Source organism: Eptesicus fuscus, chromosome 19 (genome assembly GCF_027574615.1).
Source record: "Eptesicus fuscus isolate TK198812 chromosome 19, DD_ASM_mEF_20220401, whole genome shotgun sequence".
NCBI lineage: Eukaryota > Metazoa > Chordata > Mammalia > Chiroptera > Vespertilionidae > Eptesicus > Eptesicus fuscus.
In genome coordinates, this window is record NC_072491.1 from 25,675,937 (window position 1) to 25,689,940 (window position 14,004).

Genomic DNA, 14,004 nt, shown 5'->3' on the forward strand with positions numbered 1-14,004 from the left:
TATTTCATAAATTAATGGGCTGCTGAGTTCCAATGCAGTGGAAAAGTTTTGTCGAAGATTGGAGGTAGTATACAAATGAACATTTCTTTATTTGAAAGCAAAGTCTTTGGGGCCAAGTGCCTTCGGCTGAGGGATGATAGAACATTGCAAGGTTTTTTTCAAGTGGAGCCAAGGTCTAACTGTGCTTCAAGCAACTGGTTGATGAAAAGTGCTGCTGTTTTCCTGGTTTCAGCTCTGACCCTTTGGTTCTGAAAGTGGTCACTGCAGTACAAATTGGTGCTCTCTCATTAGTAATTCATGTGATGTTCCTCCAGGCTATAGGGCAGAAGAATTACAGCTGCTTAAAATTTTAAGTAGAAAAAGGGTCTTTAAAAAAAAAATCCTAGAAATGCATCACCCTATGCTTGTCAGTTATTTAAATGTGTATTGCTTAAAGTGCATTTTTCTTAATCAGTGAATTAATTTCCTCATAAGATTGCAATCCAAGTTTTAACCTTTGCTACCGCAAAATAAATGCAGGGGGAACAATGAGACCTTGGGGCTTCCTAATAATTTCTTGGGTGAATTAATGAATAATCTGAGGGCAAATGTTTAGAAAAGAAAGTTTTGATGAGAAGTAAAGTGTTTACTTAAAACTATTGCTGAACTTTCCATAGAATATAGGAAACTTTGTATTATTCTTTGTATTATTCCTAGGGTATCATGGAGAATGCTGAAAATTAACACTTCCCCTGTTCCTGCAAATAGGAGAATCCATTTAGTAATAGAACTGTTAAAATGTTTTTCTTGCAGAGAAACTGCAGTTTTCAAACTGGAAGAAGAATGGACAACGTGTTGTTAAAACAATGTTCAAAATATAATGTTCAATAATTCTATTCATTCCAATTCAGTGAACATATATTGAATATATACTAAGTGCCAAGCATTCTTTTAGGCACAAGAATATGCTTAATATGCATTAAATACCATATATTAATGTCATGAGCGATGAAGAGATATATGATTTAGGAGGGAGATCAGAGGGTAACTAATATTTGTTAGATGCCAGTAGGGTGTTCACCATAAGAGTGTGTATCCTCATTTATTTGTTTAATCGAAAACACCTCCACTCACATTAGAAACTCTATTAAGATTTTAAACAATGGAAAGGTCTGTCATGCTCTTCCTGAGCCTGTGTGGGAATCATGAGATGATTACAAGCCAGAAAAGTGACAGAGTGAAGAAGTGAGTGCCCCTGGGGAAGAAAGGTTTGGGAGTTTTTATAAATCCTGGGTTCCAGAACCAAGTCCGTTAAGAACCCAATTTTATTGCTTTTTTCTTTTAAGTGTGTATTACTGAAGAAAACTCTTTATTTTTTTAAATTTCTTTACTGATTAAGGTATTACATATGTGTCCTTATCACCCCATTACCCTCCCTAACCCCCCACTCATGCCCTCACCCCCCTGTTGTCTGTGTCCATTGGTTTGGCTTATATGCATGCATACAAGTCCTTTGGTTGATCTCTCCCCCTTACCCTCACTCTCCCCTACCTTCCCTCTGAGATTTGATGGTCTGATCGATGCTCCTCTGTCTCTGGATCTGTTTTTGTTCATCAGTTTATGTTGTTCATTATATTCCACAAATGAGCGAGATCATGTGATATTTATCTTTCTCTGACTGGCTTATTTCGCTTAGCATAATGCTCTCCAGTTCCATCCATGCTGTTGCAAATGGTAAGAACTCCTTCTTTTTTACCGCAGCATAGTATTCCATTGTGTAGATGTACCACAGTTTTTTAATCCACTCATCTGCTGATGGGCACTTAGGCTGTCTCCAAATCTTAGCTATTGTAAATTGTGCTGCTATGAACATAGGGATGCATATATCCTTTCTAATTGGTGTTTCTAGTTTCTTGATTGCTTCTTATTCTTCCAGAGCCTAGGGGCTTTTCATCCAATGGATTCTAAGTTCCTTTCTTATTAAAGACATCCCATGATTCTGGAATGCACTGACTACCTACTAAGTGCCAAGCATCATGTGAGATGCTAAAGGTTTCCAACTAAGGAAGAACTTGAACTTGTCCTAGAACTTATATCTACATTTGCAACTGGGGATTAGATTGCAAACTCGTGGCGTCAGGGCCCAGCTAGCTCTTTTTCTTTTTTTTTTTCCTTTGTGCACTGCCTATGTGTGCACACTGTGCAACATGAGCATAGTCACTACCATCCTGCCTCTGCTCTGGGCACCGTCTGAATGTGCGCACAACAACAAATAAGACATTGTCTTCTCTCCAAATATCAACTGCCATCTACACTACCTGATTCTTTCGTAAGCATGGTGATAGTCCCTCCCCACTCCTGAACAATGCAGATTTGTATATTTAGCTCTACAAAGTGAAGGGGAAAAGAACACAAAAAGACAAAGTTTGATGGCCAAGTAAACATTTTAAAGGGCTGTTGTTTCTGCTCAGTACATTATTTCTAAGATCAAGCTATTCTATACTCTTCCCCATGGCTAGTTATCATAATTCATATTTACCAGCAGTGAGCTCAGAAACTTGTAGATACTCAAACAGACAATACAAGGAGTTTTCCCTACATTCATTTGTAGAGCCTGGGAACTAAAAATTATTTAGCATTGCAGGTGCAAAACCAGTTAGGTTAACCCATCATATAATATGTTGTCCAATATAGAGACACCATATTTCACTGCATTATTTCCCAAGCGTAACTAGATTCAATCTGTTTGGTCTTCAGTATATTATTACACCTATTTATGCTTCAGTCTTCTTATTTGTAAAATGGACCTTAATCATAGACCTATTTTTAAAATAATGTAAGATAATCAATGTAAACTTAAAACTGTGTAGACGTCGTAAGTAGGTACTTAAATTCTATTTATCTTTCCTTCCTCTCCTTATGTAAGTCTGTTGGGTAACAATTTTGAGATAAGAATTATTCCAGTTATCAAAACTTCTTTGTGTAAAGCTACCTTTATTTTTATTTCTTTGCCTTAAATTTGTTATTTTATTCTGCCTAGTAGGTAAACGTTTTTGGTGGTTGTTTTTTTTTTCTACTTTGGTAGTTTCTTTAAACAATTTATGTGAAATTCTGACCTCTAGTGGTTTTACTTAAAAACAACAATGACAAAAAATTTTAACAGAATATGTTAAAAAGAATTTTAAAACCAATAAGAAATATTGAGGTGATGCTTTACAATTTCTAATGACCTTTAAGATACATTATCTTGTTTAATTGCCCTTTGAGGTAGCAATTACTTTAAACTTAAAGATAAGGAAAAGTATCAATGAGGCCAAGCTCTTTCAAGTAGATATAGCTAGTCATGCAACTTGAACTTTATCCCTACCTTCTGGCTCTGGGTCCAGTGTCATTCCATGACATCCACTGGTTTATATTAGAATCCAGTTATAAGACATAGTACACTGTGTCTTTGATAAGAAATGGATAAGGCAGTACCTAAGAACATGGAGCACATGTAACCTCTCGGCCCAACATTGTACTGCATGCCAAAACATGTTGAAAGTGATGACATGCCTCCTCTTTGATAATTAACTTCACTATTTTGTTTGGAAACTAATGATATTTTACCCTATTGCTTATTTTGGCTTCTGCTAGCTTTTTAGTTTAGCAGCTTTTTCTTTCAATGACATCTGTATGTGCATGGCCTAAAAGGTCCTTTGCAACCCATTTTGCTTCTCCCTACTTCTTCCAGGTCATTTCAAACCAATTTTCAAAGGATGTTTGCTCCGGGCATCCTTGCTTTGTCTCTCACCTCTGACCCTGGAACTTTGCATTTGATGTTCCCTCTGTTTGGCCCAATCTTACTGAACATGTTCCCAAGCAGAGTTCAGCCTTCATTCATTCAGGTTTTAGCTCAAATGCCATTTGCACAGTGAGGCCCTGCCTAACTATACATTCACTCTCTACCATAGTTCTCAAGACATTTTATTATTTTAAAGGACTTACTACTAAATGAAAATCTCTTGTGTATATATGTATACATTTATAGTCATTCCTAGAATGCAAGCTTCTAGGATGCAGGGATCCTGTCCATCTTGCTGAGTGTGCTTTCCTACTGTCTAGAATAGTTCCTGACACATAATGGGTGCTTAGTAAGTATTTTTGGTTACATAAATGAATCCCAATTATCTAAGATCCTTCACCATTTTAGCTCATGGCTCTGACCTATTCACTCAGCTCCTTAATGCTCTCCATGTTTGCCCTGTATTTTCAAAGAAAGGACTGCTCCTTTTATGCAAATGCTCCCAAAAGGAGGACTGATCCTGGGGGTGAACTGTCACTGCACCATTTCTTCAGTGACCAAAGAATTTTCCCACTAGTGGCCACCAATTTTCTGCAAGTACCAGGGCAGCATGGTGATGCCCCTACCTCAGCCTAGCCTGGCCACTAACTCAACGCCACTTCCCTCGGTAAGGAAGGCTTTCCATTGACTGCATCTGAAGACATGACAGCTCCTACAAGTCACTGTTATGACTCCTCCACGCACGTGGCCTGTGATGAACTCATGGGGCTTGGATCATCTCTTCTTTTCAGCGCGATTCCAGTGACAACCTCCACCATAGTTGTAGGAGCAGTAATGCCAATATATTGAATAGTTGCCATTCGCCTTTGCACTGTATGAGTGCTTTACAGCCATTTTAAAATTTAATTACCTCAAAAAATTTTAATTACCTCAGCAGACACAAAGAAAAACACACACATTATGATTACCATTTGACAGATGAAGAAACTGAGATTCAGAACGATTAAGTCACTAGCCTAAGGCCACCCAGTTGGAAGGTGGCAGGTTGGAACTCCATCCATGCCCTGATCAGCTCGCTAACCCTGCTCATCAGGTAGAGGGGGCCATAGGCAGTGTGGACTGCCCCACAGTACTTTCTGGGGCCACCTGAAATAGCTACTTTAGCTTTTGCTTAAAGTTCTTATTGGTCCTTATGAAGCTCGTACATGGGTAGACCAGGTGACCCACGCAAGTGCCAGACAATAGGATGTGCACACAGCTATGTCATGAGGGAAGCATTATAGAGAACCCTTCCATCTTCTGAAATGATTTCCTTCTCCACAAACCCCTTAGCCTCTGGAAAATGAACTTCCATCTAGCCACCCAGCATTTTATTGATTACTAGAGGCCCGGTGCACGAAATTCATGCATGGGGGGAGGGGGTCCCCTCAGCCCAGCCTGCACCCTCTCCAATCCAGGACCCCTTGGGGATGTCCGACTGATCAGGCCGAAACTGGCTGTTGGACATCCCCCTCACAATCCGGGACCGCTGGCTCCTAACTGCTCACCTGCCTGCCTGCCTGATCGCCCCTAACTGCCCCCCCCCCCTACCAGCCTGATCACCCCTAACCGCCTCTGCCTGCCAGCCTGGTTGTCCCAAACTGCCCCCCCCCCAGCCGGCCTGGTCACCCCTTAGTGCCCTCCCCTGCTGGCCTGGTCACTCCAACTGCCCCCCCCCTGCTGGCCTGGTTGCCCCTCACTGCCCCCCCCTGCTGGCCTGGTCATCCCATGCAGCCTTCCGGTCAGTCGTTTGGTCGTCCCTCACTAACCCCCCTGCTGGCCTTGTCACCCCACTCAGCCTGCTGTTCAGTTGTTACTATGAGGGCGTCATGACCAATTTGCATATTACCCTTTTATTAGTATAGATGGCTCTGGGTCCCAGCAAGTGACACAACTTAAGTTATTCCCAGGAGTCCCCTCAGCCTCCAAACAGGCTGTCTTGTGACTTCCCCATATGGATGGCCAGAAATACCCAGAAACACCTGGATCACTTTCACACTCAAATTGGCATCTCACTACCTGTAAAGTGACTGTCAGATATAATCTAATTTAACCCCAGTTATTTTTAGGCTTGTGAAAACTAAAGCCCAGAGAGGTAACAGACCATGTTCTATCTACATCACACAGCTGCTCATTGGAGGCAGGGCTGCAACTGGAGCTCCTGTTCCAGTTTCCCCAGCCAATCATTGTTCCCTTCCGCCATATTATACCATTGCCCTCATGTCTCGTCATTCCCATTAAGCGTGAAATGATCCTTCCTTCAGTTTTATAAATGAGCATTAGAAAAGAAGTTCTGTGAGGTCAATGTATAAACATGCTGCAGAATTGTTTTAACTCGGTCACCTTGATATAATTTAAGGTGCTAATTTCTTTCTGGTGCCTTTATCAGAGAGGTTAAGTAAGTAGTTATTTTTGAAAAACCTTTATATTAATTGTAGTAATTAACTGGATTCATTCATTTTAAGTTTTAATATGTATTTTATGCATAAGGACAGACCAAAATTTTAAGTGGCTTGTCTTTTTTTAACTTTGTATTTCAGTGTGTGGGTGTTCTGAAACATTTTTTTCCCTCTCCTTTTTTTTTCTTTTGGGTAGATGCCAAAAACACATTTCAAGGTTACGTCAGGAGGGAAAGAATAAAATGTGGGCAAAGTGTGGGCAATGATGAGTCAGGAAGTACTCATTTGTGGAAATGACAAAAGAAATTTGTTTCATTCTAGTAAAGGTGCATCCTTTATCAATGCCATCTCTCTGACCAACTCTTTTACATAATATCTTGGCTATATATCAATCTCTACTAGGGACCATACTAGCAGGTACTTGCATGTTGCTAAAGATCATGGGCTTTGGAGACAGAATGTATGGTTTCAAATTTGAGTTCTACCACTTCCTATCTGTGTGATCTTAAGCTTTAATGTCCCCATTTTTTGATGGGGACATTAAATGATGATAATGATACTACCCATATAAATGATGATAATGATACTACCCATATAAAATGCTTAAATGATGATAATGATACTACCCATATAAAATGCTTATTTTGAAAATTAAAACCTATTTACCATATAGATTAGCTGTTATGGTTTTTTTTCATTAGCTTCCATTGCTATTACTGGTCACCATAGGCTTCCTCTATTTTTACATCCTAAAAGAAAGGTTCATAGATTATATAGGTGGGTCAATAAATAGAAATCTACCAGGGAAATCCACTATCTCTGCTCCTTGCTGAAATTTCCTGAGTATTTTTAGTCCTACTGCAAAGTCAACTTTTATTCATCAATAGCTCACAAACTTGAGAGCACCCATTCTCTTTACTAACGTTGCCTTCTTTCTGTAGTTCTGCAACTGAGCCTGGTACTCCTTATCAGAAATAGTTTAAATGGTGTTGTTTTGCCTGGCCTGAGGTGACAAATATCTAAAAAAAAAAATTTTTTGACATTCTTAGCCAGAAGTTGACAAAGATGTCATCTTTCATTAGACCACATGCCATGTGACCAAATGACAGGACAACCAAAATGAGGAGGCCTATATGTCAAATGGGAAGTTGGGAGATGGAGAGTGGTATCAAGTGTGACAATATGCTCCAGACCAAAGTGAAAGTCTCCAAAGAGACTGGGGGCTTTGAAATACCTTAGAGGAGGGTCTCTGGAACTGAAGATATCAAAACAATTTATCAGTGCTGCCCTAGCACTTGAAGAGCAAGGCTGGACAATGCCACCCATGACTGTGGGGCAAAGCCAGTACTAGACCGCAGACACAGGCCAGATACACTGGAATAAAACTCACATAGAGTGTTCAAAGGAAAGGGATATGGCCTACTTACCTAAGCTGGAGCACACCTAAGGTGACATTTTATTCTTCAAAGTAAAATGGGCTCAAAGTTTTGATTAATACATACATACATATATATATGACTTTTCATGATCAGAGAAGCCAATACCATGTTGTTATTATTCTAATGTGGCCCAACCATACTAATATACAACTTCTTCTTGCTCCCTCTTTCTGCTTCTATAATATTGTATATCTGAATAGATGTGTGTATGCAAAACAAACATTTCCAGCACTTACTGCTGCCAACATGTTCCTGTACCTGCTTATAAGGCTTTATTAGTGGGAAATGACTCTTCCAAAATGCATATTACTGCCTGTTCTCCTATATCTCTTTCTGTCTTACATTTTGGAATTAGAATATGGGTAGGGTGGGAGGTTAGGACCCAGTACTCTTCCATATAAAAAACCATCATTAATGCAACAAAGTTATTGATTCAATTTTCTGGTCAATATAGACTGAGTCTTAGAGTGGGGTGTCCAATGGAAGAGGAACTGTTATCCTACCTCTTTTTAGTAAGTAAGATCGATTTTTTTAATAAGGTAGAGCACAGAATTATTTTCCCTATTCTAGCTCCAATGGATTTAATGTAAATAGAAACTCGATACACTTTATTAATCCAGTTTTCATTGTACTTTGGGTTTTCCCTTCTTCTCTTTCTCCTCCCCCTCCTCCTTCTTTCTATTCTTCTTTTTAGTTTTTATAGCTATTTTCTAGAAGTTGTGAGATTCTATCAGGTCCTACCAGCCAAATAACAGTTTAAACCAGAGAAGCCAATAGAAGTTTTTGAGTAGGAGAATTAAATAATTGGAAATATTATTTATTTATTAATAATATTTTTTATTCTTTTTATAAAAAATATTGTTTTCTGGCAGATAAATCTCTTGGCAGAGTTGAAGCTAGACTGAAGGATGTGAGAAGGTCCTGATGGGATATGAATTAAAAACAAGAGATGAATTAGGGTACTGAGATATGGAGAAAGGGGTAGGATGTTAGAGGGGTCTTTCAGAAGCAAAATTGGCAGGTTATTATGAGCTCTAAATTTTGTTTGAGCTGCCTGTGGACATTCAGATGGAAAAGTCCATAGGCAGTTGGAAATGGGTACTATAAATATTTCTTAGCATTTCTTCTCTACAAAAGCTATACACATGACCTATATAGTCTTGACTCATAATTTTTCTATTTTGTGATAGTCATCAGTCAGAACACTTCCATTCTCAATGAGTTTTAGGATGTCCATGGATTGGGATATTGATGTATAGCAGCCGTCCTCAAACTACGGCCCGCGGGCCACATGCGGGTGTTTTTGCTGTTTGTTTGTTTTTTACTTCAAAATAAGATATGTGCAGTGTACATAGGAATTTGTTCATAGTTTTTTTTAAACTATAGTCCAGCCCTCCAACGGTCTGAGGGACAGTGAACTGGCCCCCTGTTTAAAAAGTTTGAGGACCCCTGTTGTATAGTAATGGCATAGTTATCAGTTATATTTAATGACAATACTACTATTTTTTTTAAAATGTTTTTGTCCCACTTTTTACTAAAAGGAATTTTAGACAATATTGTATGTCACCGCTTTAGAGTGTTATAAAAATTTCAATGCCAGGACACAAATCTCTGTAAGCAAAAACAGGCATCAGCCTGGAAGTTGCAAATTTGCACAAGCAAGGAATGGCTAAAAGAGGCCTGGCTTCCCATTGGTGTCTTATCCCTCTAATTTTGAGTGATTAGAAATTCTAGGTGGTCTATTGGATGATACTGTCACAATGTGCTACTTCTCCAGTGTATACTGCATTCCAGGCACCATTCAACCCTTTGCCGGCAATATCACATTCGCTCCTCTCAATAACACCCTGAGGGAGATATTTCACTATTCTGATTTTCTAATGAGGAAACCGAGGCTTAAAGAATTTGTGTGGGTTACTAAAGTCTCTCAGCCAGTGAATGATGGAGCCAGGACTTGAACTAAGCACTTCGATCCCACAGCCCATGCTCCTAACTACAGTGTATTGCAGAAGCATGCCACCTAGTCCTGGATGGATGGGTTTTTCCTAGCATTTGTTTCTACTGACTTGTCTCTGAATGCATCTTAATAATGAATGATATGTGAAGGCAGCAGAAAACCTGCCCAACAAACCTTAATGTTGTATTTTTCATTAAGTACAATGTTAGTTGTTTGTTTTTTTTCCTTCCCTGTTACTCAGACATGCAATGACTGCAAAACACTTGCAGGCCCAAAGTAGTAATTTTTTTAAAAACCAAATAAGCTTGAATACAAAGGGAAAGTGCTTTGTAATTCAAGTAGGAAAGATTGTAGGATCCTCACTTGTATTTTATTATTTATTTATTTACTTATTTATTTATTTATTTATTTACTTATTTATTTATTTATTTTGGCTAGGTTGCACAGGGACAAGTTGAAGGGCAAATGAAGTTCATAGGTCCCTAGAATTGAACAGGCACAAATAAGGGACTGGTTGACATTATGGTCATGCACATTAATAACCTGGCTTGGGCCATAATAAGCACCCAATAAATATTAGCTCTTACATTCTTGACAGTGATATTACTTCCAGATAAATTAATCACAATATATCTCCTTAAAGATTGCATTTTCTTGCATTTGTTTAGCACATTAATATTGAAAAAGCACTTTCATTTTATTTTCCTATTTGACATGTTATCTTGTCATCTGAGGAGACATAAGTAAAAGCATAGTCTCTTCAGCCCCACATCATTGATCTTTTTGAAGGCTCACCTTGTTAGATACCAACAAAACATGCAGCAATTTTCCTTTCATAACACTCATGATATTTATAAGATCTTGTGCTTTCTTCCCACAAACTTCTAAGCTTAGATCATGTCTTATGAGATATGGTGCTATGCCCCTAGGGCCCAACCAGGACTTGATAGCTAGTAGAAATTTGATAAATGTTTGTTCAAATAATGAATGAGTAAACTGTAAAGTGTTGAACGACTCTTGAGAACAAATAAAGTGCAGAATATCGGCCCTTATCACAAAGAACATACATGCTAACTAGCTTATATTAATTCAAAAAATTACATAAAATGCATTTTTAAATAGTGCTTCAAGGCAGCAGTTAGGAAGCAGTAACAAGGAACCATATGGTGAATTGCCAAGGAAATAATTCTGTCAATAAATTCAGAGAGTTTAGAATTTAATTTCAGACAAGACTCATGGGTAGTATTTATAAGGGGAAAGAAGGCCACAGTTCCTTTATGTAATTTATGATTTTTTTAATTGCAAGAGTATTTCATGCTTGTTGTAACACATAACGTTTATAAAGATGTACAAAATATACACAAAGACCCTTCCCTGTCCAGACCCACATCTTCCATGTAATCATCATTAATGGCTTGGCATTAACATTTATCTCTATACTAGAGGCCCAGTGCATGGATTCATGCACCGGTGGGGTTCCTCGGCCTGGCCTGTGCCCTCTCGCAATCAAGGAACCCTCAGGGGATGTTGGAGGCCCGGTGCACAAATTCAGCCCGATTCCGGCAGGCCAGGCCTCTAGTCCTATCTAATAAAAGAGTAATATGCAAATTTACTGTCACTCCAAGACACAAGATGGCTGCCCCCATGTGGACACAAGATGGCCACCACAAGATGGCCAGCAGGGGAGGGAAGTTGGGAGGGACCAGGCCTGCAAGGGAGGGCAGTTGGGAGCAATCAGGCCAGCAGGGGAGGGTAGTTGGGGGGGACTAGGCCTGCAGGGGAGGGCAGTTGGGGCGATCAGGCCAGCAGGGAGGATAGTTAGTGGTGATCAGGCCAGCAGAGGAGGGAAGTTGGGGGGGGGGGACCAGGCTGCAAGGGAGGGCAGTTGGGGGGAACCAGGCCTGCAAGGGAGGACAGTTGGGCGGGACCAGGACAGCAGGGCAGGACAGTTGTGGGGGACCAGGCCTGCAGTGGAGGGCAGTTGGGGGGGACCAGGCCTGCAGTGGAGGACAGTCGGGGGGACCCAGGCCTGCAGGGGAGGGCAGTTGGGGGGACCAGGCCTGCAGGGGAGGGCAGTTGTGGGCGATCAGGCCAGCAGGGAGGGCAGTTAGGGGTGACTGGGCCAACAGAGGAGGGCAGTTGGGGGGGACCAGGCCTGCAGGGGAGGACTGTTTTGGGGACCAGGACAGCAAGGGTGGGATATTGTGGGGGACCAGGTCAGCAGAGGAGAGTAGTTGGGGGAGACCAGGCCAGCACAGGAGATCAGTTGGAGGGGAACCAGGCCTGCTGGGGAGGGCAGTTGCGGGGGGACCAGGCCTGCAGGGGAGGACAGTTGGTGTGGGGACCCAGGTCCTCAGGGGAGGGCAGTTGGGGGGACCAGGCCTGCAGGGGAGGGCAGTTAAGGGTGACCGGGACAGCAGGGGAGGGCAGCTGGGCACAACCAGCCCTGTAGGGGAGGACAGTTAGGGGCGACCAAACTGGCAGGGGAGGGCAGTTAGGGGCAATTGGGCTTGCCAGGGAGCAGTTAGGCATCAATCAGGCTGGCAGGGTAGTGGTTAGGGGGTGATCAGGCTGGCAGGCAGAAGCAGTTAGGGGCAATCAGGCAGAGGCAGGTGAGCAGTTTGGAGCCAGCAGTCCTGGATTGTGAGAAGGACGTCCAACAGGCGGTTGGACATCCCTCAAGGGGTCCCAGATTGGAGAGGGTGCACTCTGGGCTGAGGGACAACCCCTCCCCCCCACCATGCACGAATTTCGTGCACCAGGCCTTTAGTATGCATATAAGATCGTTGATTAATCTCTTCCTGCTCTCCCCCCTTCTCTCTGAGATTCATCAGTTTGTTTCATGTTTCTATGCCTGTGTATTGAGCGTCTGCTCCCTGGTGGTCAGTGTGCCTCATAGCTACCAGTCAAACAGTTGAATGGTCACTTAGACTTTTATATATATAGATTTATTATTCTTACTTATTCTTTGCTTTAAACAGGATCATCTGTGTGTGAGTCTCTAAGAGACGTTATTTACACAGTGTAACACGGAGCTCACTCTTCTTCCCAAGATTTTTAATAGCTGCATCATATTCCTCCTTGTATTTTCATCAATCTCATGATGACAAACTTTAAGGTTTCTTATGTTTGTTTGTTTTTTCCCACACTAAACAAATATTTTCATATATACATTTGTTCTTACAGTTATTCCCATCAAATAGGTTCTTAAGGTAAAATAGAGGGTGTGGGTTTTAGCTTTAGTAATTATGGACAGATTATTTTCCAGAAACATTTTAGCCATTTACATTACTTAAAACAATGACCAAGTGCTTTCTGTGTGTGTGTGTGTGTGTGTGTGTGTGTGTGTGTATGTGTGTGTGTGTGTATATATATATATATATATATATATATATATATATATAGCATCTTTGGATGCAACTAGTCCTTGAAAATTATTATTAAATCTGATGGCAAGCTCTGAAAGACATTGACATATATACTTTTATTTTTACTAATAGTGAGTCTAGACATTTTTTATCTATCATTGTTTATATTTGTATTGCATCTTTTTATTTCATTTATTGTCTTTCTTCAAAAACAATTTGCAAAAGCTCTTTGCATATTAAGAATATTGAGCATTTTTGTCTTGGTGTTCTATTATTTCCTTTGTCTCTCATATATTTGTTTATAAACTATATACAGGGTGGAGAAACGTAGGTTTACAGTTTTTTGTGTAGAAAATAATACAATTATTAATAAATAATAATGCAAGCATAAACTCTGTGTTTCACATAAACCTACTTTTTCCCACCCTGTATGTTTATGAAGCACCTTTTATCATGTAAAAAATTTCATTTCTCATATGGACATATAAGTCTACATTTTTTTATGCTACTGTTTTATTTCTCTGAGGAGATAAATTTCAAATAAAAAGAAGATCATAAGCCTTTCCATGGAGGCACAAATATAAAGACATTTTAATGAACAATGAATAAACAAGTTAGACAGGAATAGAAGTTACGCAGGTCAGTGTCAGAAAATAATGCCAGAAAAATTCCATTGAAACTGATTTGTGAAGGCCTAAATGCTAGACTAATTAGTTTGGACATGGCTGTAAATACAAAGGAACTACTGAAATGTTTTGAATGGGGCAGTTTTATAATGAAAATGTGGTTTTTATAAAGATTAGTTTGCAAGACAGTGTGGAAAACTGAAATTCAGATCCAAGGAAACCAATACAACTATTGAACAGGCCCTATTCTAGGCACTGCAAGTCACCAGTGAGTAAAACACCATGGTGACCATTGAGGAATCACCTGCATGGGAAAGAAGTATGGGGACTCTAAAAGGTAAAATAAAGGCAGTAGGGATAGGTAGAAAAAGAAAAGATGGACATGAGAAAAATTAAGAATCAATATGGGAGTG

General features: G+C 40.2%; 1 protein-coding gene across 1 annotated transcript in view; it reads left to right on the top strand.

Annotated features, from left to right (window-relative positions):
• The window catches only part of COLEC10 (collectin subfamily member 10), a 37,493-nt gene that overhangs the window by 533 nt on the left and 22,956 nt on the right, over positions 1–14,004 (top strand). The gene's annotated exons all lie outside the window — the stretch shown is intronic.